We start from the raw sequence: 11293 nt of genomic DNA on the forward strand, positions 1-11293 counted from the left end.
ACCAATAATATATACCTTTAATAATTTTTAGCATAAATATATTTTACTTAAGTAAGTGTTCATATAGGGTTAGTTTAGTCCTGTTTTAAAGAGGACTTAATTCTGTGCTAAGTTAATCATGCTTTTGTATTGTTTTTAGAATTACATATAAAATCAGTATATTAAGTCAACCAGTATACAGTCTTAAGTTTTAATCTTGGTTTCCAAATTTGATATGGGGGTTATTAGTAAGGTAAGATATCATTTTCTGCCTTTATTAAATTTATTTTGATCATGAATGTGCTTTTAAAAGATGCTTATTTTCAGTGGAACAATTCACTGTAGATTTACTGCATGGCTGACTAATTATAGCTTATATTCAAGGCACTGAAAACCATATTACACATAAATAAATTTTGGTGATAAAGAATACCACCTGTTTGTATTCACATGCCAACCAAATTTATCTTTGTACTTTAGGACCTTAGATCTGTTGATTTTTCAGGTTTCTGTAACTTTGTTCCTTTCAAAATAACTTTTCAAGTACAGTTACAAGGCTATCAAAAAACCAAAGTGCTGGGCTTCCCTGGTGGCACAGTGGTTGAGAATCTGCCTGCTAATGCAGGGGACACGGGTTCGAGCCCTGGTCTGGGAGGATCCCACATGCCGCAGAGCAACTAGGCCCGTGAGCCACAACTATTGAGCCTGCGCGTCTGGAGCCTGTGCTCGGCAACGAGAGGCCGGGATAGTGAGAGGCCCGCGCACCGCGATGAAGAGTGGCCCCCGCTTGCCACAACTAGAGAAAGCCCTCACACAGAAACGAAGACCCAACACAGCAAATAAATAAATAAGTAAATAAATAAACTTCTACCCCCCCAACATCTAAAAAACAACCCAAAGTGCTGGTTGGCTAACTGGTCACTATATGGTTTGTAGCACAGGTGACATTACTTCTAATTCTGGATGGTAAGGATATTTCTCTCCATTTGTGGTTGGTTTGTTTGTTTGTTTTTCTGTACTGTCAGTCTTTTTCAGCCTTTAATGCATTTTGGTTCAGATATGGCATTGATTGCAGTCCCAAAGATTGAGAAGATGGGTTTTCTCAGCTAGATTTACTCTGAAAGCTAGTAGTGCTTTTTTTCTATCACTATGTTTAATAACATGTAAGGTAAACTAGTGCTATGTTTTAGATACTAATAGAAGTTTACAAATTATTTTGTCATCAACTTTTTAAAAACATTTATTAGAAATAGCTATTTTTCTCGACAGAGAAAACAGTTTTCACTCAATTTAGATCTCTTGTGGTACTATTTTTTGAAACCAGTATTTCTCTGTGTGAAAGGCAGGGTTATGCGCTAGGGATTCATTGTTAAAAAAAAAAAAAATTTGGTCTTTATACTGAAAATATCATGTTTGTTTACTGGTTAGAAGCAATTTTTTTTTTTAACTTATAAAGCTATTGCTTCATTTTAACTTCTCCAAGAAACAAATGAACAACTGAGACTTTTTTGGGGGGTGGGGGGAAACAAGTGCTGTAACAATGTGTAGGGAGCCTCTATATACTGTATACATGTAGCACAAAATTGTTTAGGTAGACATGGCATTTGAACCATGGTTACACAATGTATTTGGGCAAGTTAACTTAGGAGAAAAGTAGAATCTTCACTGGAAGATTACCACAACAGATCACACTCCCCTCCCCAATTTTAGTGTTCTCTGCTTTTAGCAGGAGTTGGGGAAAGGTTTTTTCCCCCACTCAATTTTTTTTTTTTTTTTTTTTTTGCAGTATGCGGGCCTCTCACTTATTGTGGCCTCTCCCATTGCGGAGCACAGGCTCTGGACGCGCAGGCTCAGCGGCCATGGCTCATGGGCCTAGCCGCTCTGCAGGATCTTCCCGGACCAGGGCACGAACCCATGTCCCCTGCATCGGCAGGCGGACTCTCAACCACTGCGCCACCAGGGAAGACCCCCCGCCCACTCAGTTTTATTTCTTTTTTTTACCCCTGTTTGAAAAACTGTTTCTCTATGAGACAAATCTTTGACCCTTTTGTATTCTGCGTCCTTCCCTCCCTTTCCCTTTCTTGACTGGAAAATGCAGCTGCACACATTTTTTGTTTAGAGACAATGGATCACATGCTGTGTCACCTAAATCTATGACCAAGAGGCAGTTTTATCCCTAAGAGATCATAATGCCTCAGTTGTCCTGGATACATGACATCATGTAGCATTATAATCAAACATACGTCTTTTTGCAGTAGTACTCTTGGGATTTGAATCCACCCTCTAATCTCAATATTGGATTTTATGTGATGGACAGTATTTATAATAGAGAACCTTAAAACAAAGAATGTATTGTAGGAAAGGTTGTGAGTTCCTTTTATATGGCTTAATTTTCTTACCTCAGGGTTACCAAAGTTATCAGATAATTTGAGTTAATAGAATATCTTTAAATTTCTAGCATTAAATTTGTTACACAAAGCCTTGCAAATAGTATGTACTCAATAAGTGTTACACTATTATTGCTACCAATGTGATAAATTAACAAGAAAATTGTTGTCCTTATTTAAAAATGAGGAACTCTTAAGATTTTGAAAATAATTAATATCTGTAAACTGCTAAAATATTTTATGTTGAGCTTATTATAAGCTTATTATACTGCTGAGTAAATCTAGGAAATATAGTGCTGTGGCTTCCAGTCTTGAGTTATGGTATGTTTTATAATTAATTAATAAAAATGGTTTATTCCTAAGGAGGTGAAGGTGAGGAAAGGAGCGGGAAATTGAACGGAAATTCTTTTTATTATATAGTAAATCTTAATCAGAGACAAAGCTTAAATTACAGTAAAGAATTGAAGTAATTGCCAGGCAGTTCTGATAAAATTCACAAACATTTTGGATTTCTATGTATACCTTAACTCTGTAGTAGATTTTTTTTTCCTATGGAAAACATTGTTTAGTCATGTGAGCTACGTGAATGACAGCCTATTTCCCCTTGCTAGGGTTGTCTTAGCCTGTCAAATAGTTTTTTATATTGGTTACTTTAAAGTGATTGGATGGGAAAGCCACAAATCTGAGAAGGGGCCTACTCTCTGGTTACTCTTTTCACACTTTAAGATTGTTTAATTTACTGATGACATTAAGTTCTTGGTGAGAGGTAAAATAGCAAGTCAATAGAAATAAAGGTTCCAGATGTCTTAAGACCATGTAAAAAAGCATAATTAGAAATTGTAAATATATATAATTAAATAAAACCAAATATCATACTCATTTGTCACATGCTTCAGGAATTTAGATGTTTAAAGTATTTATAATGAGACTGATTTTAAATAGGAAGCTAGACTAGTAGGGTGAATATGGTGAGAAACAACTGTATCTGTAGGTCAGATGCCGCCATATAGTTCCAGATTAATCATCCCGTGCTTTAAGTCTTCTTCAGGGCTTCTCAGTACGATTGCTCAAGAGCTGGTTTCAACTTCTTTCCAGTTCCAGTAGAACATAACAGATGGCATGCTTCCTTTTTAGTCCAGTGTAGTAAAATTTTTTTAGAAACAGCAAAATTGATTTTCCTCATTTATCCTTTCTGTGTAATGAGGACAGAAATATTCAATGATTGGCTTAAGGGTGCAGGGAAGAAATAAATTGGAATAAATTTCCTTTGGGATATCAAAAATTAACTATTATTTTATTTTGATGTCTTTTTTCAGTGCTATTTTTCATTTCCTAAAAGAAATTCTTAAATAATATTATGGATTAAATCTAAATTTGTAACAATTAAAAAAGTATCTTGCAAACAATAACTTACGGATTTAGGGTTCTTAAGAACTATGATATAGGTAAGATAAAAAATTAAAGTTGAAAAGTGTAACATGAAATTCAATAATATAATTTGAAAAGCACTTTTTAGAAGTATTAAACACAGTAGAACTGAATTAATGGCAATTATTTCTTATTTGCTATGGATTTATATTACTAAGGTACACATTAAAAAACTTTTATGTTCATGAGAATTGCTGGACTGAGAGCCTGATTGTTTTGGGTTGTTAAATTTTATATATATGAGTCTATTTTTAAGGTACTGTAGATGTTATCCTGAAATTTACAGTATAAGTAATATAAGTAATATCTTAAAGAAATTATTTTGAATATTTTAACTTGGTAAGAATTCTGTAGTTTCATGATAGATTCTGAACTAGTCAGATACAAATAAATATAACTATATATGTAGATATTTATATTCCTGTCCTCTTTTGATTATAGCATTATATTTGCCACTGTATCTTTTTGTTATTGAGAATGTCATTACTAGTGAAAACTCAACATATTTAATTTCAGAGGTAATGTAGTTATTTTTTTTTATATAAATTCTTTTGTTAGAATGTTAGCATTAGGCAGCTGTTAATAAAGGAAATTAAAATCTTTTGGGGCCATTAATAACAAAAAACTAAAAAAAGTTCTGAAAGTTTATATGGTTTAAATGCTTTTAGATTATTAAACTAGAAAGATTCGAAGAAAGGTTCTGTCATGTGGTATGATTGGTAAAAGACTGACATACATAAAGTTCATGGAAACAGAATAAGGAAGTGAAAGTCGCATCATAAAGAATATGATGAAACTGTTATTGCAGCACTCTTCTGAGAAGTCCTAATTTCTGCCTCACCAGAGGGTGTCGTTGGTCATAAAGGAGGCCCATCCTTAATACTAGAATTTTTTTTTTTAATTTCTTCAAAACACAAAGTATAGTTACTGATTTTATACCTTAATTTTTTTGTATTCGAGAGATATATATAAGTCTACTACTTTAGAAAGAAAGCTAATAATAATTTTAAAATTAATAACAGTAATAATATTACCATCTCTATAGCTAGTATTTATTGTGTACTTACTCTCTACCTTTGTTCTAAGTCCTTTATATTTATTCTCATTTAATTTGTACTAACAATCTTATGAAAGTAGGTAGTTAGAATTCTTCGTTGATAGGTCTTATAGCCTGTTGAATGGCAGACCTGGGATTTGAACCCAGGCAATATCTCTTCACAGCTCATGCTCTTTAACCCTCTGCTTCACTGCCACCAGATGTGTTAATAATGTTAATAATAATGATTTAGATTTCACTTTTATGATTTTATAATATGAAATTGCCTTATCTTTCACAATTTTAATTTCAAATGTACTGCCTCCCCAACTTTTTGTTTAGTACCTTCTAGTATTACATATATATATTCCTTTCTCAAGGAAGAAGCCTTTCATTTTATAGTTGTACACTGTTTTACTGTAGAATCTAACACCTATGACAATGGAGCCATGAGTGTAGTAGGAGTAAAAGGTTTCTTGAAGCATCTTAGAAAAGGACAAGGAGAGATTATTCTGAATAGTGTATCTCTTATACTTCGCTTTCTCTATCTTTTATCCACATTACCAGATATAGAGATATTATAATCATAATCCAATATAGCTTATATGTTAGCTTTGGAATATATTTTAAATTCCTATATACAGTTAGATATTTATGACATTTTAGAATTTATAAAATAATATATTTCCTGGTTATCAGGAAATTGCTTATTCTGTATCCTCAACTATTAAACTACAAGTAGACAAAAAGGGGTTCCTAAGTATTTGGGGGGAAAAATTAAAAAGTTGATGCATTAAATTCATGCACCTTAAGGTGAACTCTTTACCATTATCATATCTTATATGAAATTCTAATGAAATTTATCTGGATTTCCAGTCTATAGCAGATAATGCTTCTATAATTGTATTTCCATGTTTTAGAAATCCAAAATGCTCCGAAAGCCAAAAGTTTTCTCTTAACCCATGTAGTGTTAAAACTTGATCTGAACTGATATAAGACTATTGATGGTCTTTATTTACTCCCTTCTTACTGTGAATATACATTTTTCTGCAGAAACATTAACATTTTTATTATGGGGTCCTGCCTCAGACCTCACTGACACAGTGTATAACATATCACATGTGCATTGTAGTCCCTTTCTAACATCCAGAATATTCTGAATTCTGAAATATATCTGCCCTCAAGGATTTTAAGTAAGGGATCATATACCTGTATAATCAGGTACAGTGACTACAGTACAACTGAGGACTAGGATATAGAACTAGGAAGATTAATCCAGTAACTCAAGCATAGCAAATGTGAGACCTTTGAGTGTGAAGCAGTATTTGTAACTTGAATAATATATGGATCCCTTTTAAAGAAAATAATTATATATCCCATTTTTAGATTCACTGACTTTAGTTTCTGAAGTTAGTTTATTTTTAAGTCTTTCATTTTTTTCTTTATATTGTTATTGAAATGAAAACACAAAATGAAAATTTGCAAAACTTGTGGCCCCCAGAGTTTATCCATGGCACACACTTATTGAGAAACACTGAGAAAGTGGCAAATAGTCCTATATACTTGAGCAATCCCTATAAGTATTATTCTTTACCAAATCTTTGTTTATGATAGCCTGAATCATAGTTAAGGGGTTAAAATACCTTTCCTATATTTAAAGTATGATTTTTTAAAGGGGTGAGAAGAAGTAACCTCTTGAAAAAATATGTACACACAATTTTTGATTACCACCTTTCACCTCCAAGGAAATGTCTTCTACCTACTGCCAGTTGAGAATCACTGTCATAACAAGCAACTCTTAGTGATAGGAGTAAGTGAAATTCCTAAGTGTGTGGAGGCAGAAGAAACTTAAGAACCAGTGCTCTAAAATACGGGATAATGTAAGTTAGAGAAGAACCAGTGTTCTAAAATATGGGATAATGTTCTTTAGAGATATTGCCATCAGAAACTAATGTAAGCATCCGTTTCCAGCGGCATGGGGAACTAAGTACCTGGACTAGTCTTTCTGCTGAAAACAACCTAAAATGCTGGACAAAATGCATCAGTGCTCTGACACAAAAGTAAAGAATATTTAGACTGAACACTAATTGGAAACCCAGTGAGGTAAGCTGAGTACTGAAGCTGGCTATTGCCTTGAGGGTATTTACCAAATCAAGTGAGCTTCTGTTTTCCTGGCCTTTTGGGGGCTCAGGGATCAGGAAGCAAAGCCCAGAGCCACCAGAGTAAAACATTTAGCAGTCTTCTCCAGTAATAGCCCTTTTTCCATAGGGGTATATACCTTCTAGGTGTAAGAGTGATCTAGAAATTCTTTCCCAACAAAGAAAATTATCTTTCTATAATATTGCTGCTAACAGGAAAAATAAAAAATCTCTACTGAAAATTTGTTACCACAAACCAGCCCTCACACTGGTTTGCAGCCTGAATTCACACTAGACCTCAAGCTAAGAATTTTATTTTATTTTATTTTTTGTTTGTTTTGTTTTGTTTTAATATTTATTTATTTATTTTTGGCTGCTTTGGGTCTTCGTTGCAGCATGGGGGATCCTTCGTTGCGGTGAGCAGGCTTCTCTCTGTGGCACGTGGGTTCCAGAGCACATGGACTCTGTAGTTGCAGCACACAGGCTCTCCAGTTGTGGCACACAGGCTTAGTTGCCCCGTGGTATATGGGATCTTAGTTCCCTGACCAGGGATTGAACCCGCATCCCCCGCATTGGAAGGCGGATTCTTAACCACTGGACCACCAGGGAAGTCCCCTCTGCCCTATTCTTTTCTCTTTGCTTTTCTTACCTTTTTCCACTTCCTCACATTCTATACTTCGCATTTGAATTCTGTTCTAAGAATTTTAAATGATCCTGGATTGTTACTACTCCCAGGGGCCTGACAGAAGCAGCACAAATCATCATTGTCAAAGAATTCCTGTTGGTAAAGTTATAATGAAAATGAGTTGCTTAAAATAAAAATTTACAAGCCATCTAAGGAAACAGGGCACAATGTAAGAGAATCAGTAGAATCAGACCTACAAGTGGTTCACATCTTGGAATTATCAGGTGTAAAATATAAAATAATTATATTTAATATGTTCAATGAAAGCTTAAAAATGAGGAAAAGAGCAAACAAACATTTTGTAGAAGAATCAGAAGTTCTAGAAATGAAAATATACAGTAACTGAAATTAGAATTCAAGGAATAGGTAAAAGCAAATAGACCCCATTGAAGAAAAAATGATACAATAAAAGATAAACGTGGGACTTCCCTGGTGACGCATTGGTTAAGAATCCACCTGCCAATGCAGGGGACGTGGGTTTGAGCCCTGGTCTGGGAAGATCCCACATACTGTGGAGCAACTAAGCTCATGCACCACAACTGCTGAGCCTGCACTCTAGAGCCCACGAGCCACAACTACTGAAGCCTGCGTGCCTGGAGCCCGTGTTCCACAATAAGAGAAGCTACTGCAATGAGAAGCCTGTGCACCGCAATGAAGAATAGCCCCTGCTCGCTGCAACAAGAGAAAGCCTGCGCAGCAACGAGGACCCAACGCAGCCAAAAATAAAATAAATAAGTAAATAAATTTAAATGAATTTAAATAAATTTAAATAAACATTCTGATTACATCATTTTTTATAAAAAGATAAACCTAAAGAGATTCAGAATGCAGTACAGAGAGACAATAAAGTGGAAAACATAAAAGAGGTTAATAAAGGGGAAATTTTTTTTAACATCTTTATTGGGGTATAATTGCTTTACAATGGTGTGTTAGTTTCTGCTTTATAACAAAGTGAATCAGTTACACGTATACATATGTTCCCGTATCTCTTCCCTCAAAGGGGAAATTTTTAAGAGAAAACACAAAACACTTTCAGAGGATTATCAGGTTTCAATAACAATAATGGAAATAGAGATCATGAAATGATGTACTCAGTGAAAATAAATCTAGAAGCTGTGACCTACTCTAGTTCAACCCAGAATTCTATAGCTAGCAAAAAATAACTTTCAAGAACAAGGGCAAAATAAAGACACGCTCAGAGAAATCTGAAAGTTCACTAGCAGACCACTTCTTTTTTTTTAACTGAAGTATAGTTGATTTACAGTGTTGTGTTAATTTCTGATTTTTAGCAAAGTGATTCAGCTACATGTATTTTTCATATTCTTTTCCATTATGGTTTATCACAGGATATTGAATATAGTTCCCTGTGCTATATAGTAGGACCTTGTTGTTTATGCATACTATATATAATACTTTGCATCTGCTAACCCCAAACTCCCACTCCATCACTCCCCCATCCCCCTAGCAGACCATTTTAAGTAGAAGGAAAATGGTCATTGAAAGTCTGAGATGCAAAAAGGAATGATGATCAAAGACAGTGGTAAGTGTATGTTAATAAAGTGTAAGTTAATTTTTTAAAAACTGTATAAACAACAATAATAGTGTCTTATAGGATTAAAAACAACTGAAATAGCAGTTGTTTTAGTTATTTACTAATTGTCAGTTTATTTTATAAACCGGGGAGAGGTGATTGGAGCTAGTATCCAAAAGATCTTTTTATTACTCAGGAGAAGATTAAAAGTAACTTTGGATTTTGATGAGTATGTGTGATAAAAATGTTACGGTAATGGGCTTCCCTGGTGGCGCGGCGGTTGAGAGTCCGCCTGCCGATGCAGGGGACATGGGTTCGTGCCCCGGTCCGGGAAGATCCTGCATGCTGCTGAGCGGCTAGGCCCGTGAGCCACGGCCGCTGAGCCTGCACATCCGGAGCCTGTGCTCCACAACGGGAGAGGCCACAACAGCGAGAGGCCTGCATACTGCAGGAAAAAAAGAAAAGTTATAGTAACACTTTAGTAATAGAAATAAATGTATAACTTCCAAACTAGTAGATGATAAAAAATGGAACCAGAAAAAAATAATACCAAAGGAGGCAAGAAAAGAGAGAAAGACACAGTGTGGAACAACGGATAAGATGATAGAAGTAAATCCAAATGTATCTATACCTTATATTTTAAAATGTTCACCTATATGGGGTTTAGTCCAGACTACAAAGAAACAAAAGGAAAACATGTTGTAAGTAAAATGATGGAAAAAGATATACCAGGCAAATGTTAATGGAATGAAAGCTGGGATATCATTTGAAATAGATTTTAAGACAAGTAGAATTACTAGAGATAAAAAAAGAATTGATATGTAATGGTAAATGTTTCATTTCGCCACGAATGTTTAGAAGTTTTAATTGTATGCAACTAATAACAAAAACCACAAATAAAGCAAAAATTAATAGAACTACCAGGAAAAATTGATAAATTTCACCAGTATAGTGGGAGATTGTAGTATATCTTCCTCGTTAATTGGTAAAGAGAGCAGACCGAAAAAAAAAAATCAGGAATATAGAAAACTTAATGTGATTAACAAGCATGATCCAACGGACATATATTGCACCCAGTCACTGTGGAAACATCAGCTGAATCATCATGAAAATCAACCACATACTGGACCATCTAGTAAGTTTCAACAGATTTCAAAGGATTCGTATCCTATAGATCAATTCATTTAAGTTAGACATCAGTAAGAAGAAAAATCACATGGAAATTAAGATATATTCTTCTAAATAACTCACGTGTGAAAAAAGAAATGTTAATGGAGCTTGAACTGCCCTTTGTCTGGGAGATGTTAGGTCATCCCTCAATTTTGTTTGTGGCAAACACAACCCTGAGAAATGGCCCACATAAAGGCCTTTCAGTCTTGGCATACCTGGTGAGAATGTTAGAGATGCTAAGGGCCAATGATGAATTGGTTCTCCCAGCAGGAAAGAGAAAATTTTTAACAAATAATGCTGGAACAGGTGTGTATCCATAGGTAAAAAAATGAAATTGAGTAAAAAATCTATAATTTTTTTTATGAATTGAAGACCTAATGTGAAAGGTAAAAATTATAATACATTTAGAAGACAGTATGGGATAAAAGCTCTATGAATTTGGTGTACAGAAGGAATTCTTTTTTTTTTTTTTTTAATAAATTTTATTTTTGGCTGTGTTGGGTCTTTGTTGCTGCGTGTGGGCTTTAGTTGAGGTGAGCGGGGGCTACTATTCATTGCAGTGTGCGGGCTTCTCATTGCAGTGGCTTCTCTTGTTGCGGAGCATGGGCTCTAGGCATGCAGGTTTCAGTAGTTGTGGCACGTGGGCTCAGTAGTTATGGCTCGTGGGCTCTAGAGCTCAGGCTTAGTAGTTGTGGTGCACAGGCTTAGTTGTTCCACGGCATGTGGGATCTTCCCAGACCAGTGCTCGAACCCGTGTCCCCTGCACTGGCAGGCGGATTCTTAACCACTGCGCCACCAGGAAAGTCCCCAGAAGGAATTCTTAAATGAGAAACAAACTATGGTAACCATAAAGAAAAGGGTTAATCCACCCTATTAAAGTTAAGAACTTTTTCATTAATAGGCAACTAATAAAAAGACAAGCCACCTAAATAGGGAAAG

Source organism: Lipotes vexillifer, unplaced genomic scaffold (genome assembly GCF_000442215.2).
Source record: "Lipotes vexillifer unplaced genomic scaffold, Lipotes_vexillifer_v1.1 scaffold666, whole genome shotgun sequence".
NCBI lineage: Eukaryota > Metazoa > Chordata > Mammalia > Artiodactyla > Lipotidae > Lipotes > Lipotes vexillifer.